The 322-nt window shown below is 27.3% G+C and overlaps 1 protein-coding gene across 1 annotated transcript in view; it reads right to left on the minus strand.

Annotated features, from left to right (window-relative positions):
• Positions 1–322, minus strand: part of LOC119582031 (spectrin beta chain, non-erythrocytic 2-like) — a gene marked incomplete at its 5' end in the record, with an annotated part of 75,134 nt that overhangs the window by 43,669 nt on the left and 31,143 nt on the right.

The following is a 322-nucleotide window of genomic DNA, read 5'->3' on the forward strand; positions in this document are numbered from 1 at the left end:
GAAATCGATTTTTCAGGAGTTTTAAAATGCTATGTATAAACCTGTGCTATGGATTTTGACTTTCGACTAGCTAAAAAACAAATAAAAATAAAACAATCCAGTGACAGATTCTACGCATTACTTTCATTTTAATGATTATTGTTCATTTCAAGGGATACATAAAAAAACATATAGCTAGATTTATTTATTTCTATGGCCGTAATGTAAAGAAAACTCTCAAGCTTCGAAGTATAGTATATAACTGAAATAAATACAAAAAATAAGATTACAAGTAGAACAAATATTAAATACACAAAAATTACTGATAAAGAGGATGGACGGG

This window comes from Penaeus monodon, chromosome 15 (assembly GCF_015228065.2).
Source record: "Penaeus monodon isolate SGIC_2016 chromosome 15, NSTDA_Pmon_1, whole genome shotgun sequence".
Classification (NCBI taxonomy): Eukaryota; Metazoa; Arthropoda; class Malacostraca; order Decapoda; family Penaeidae; genus Penaeus; species Penaeus monodon.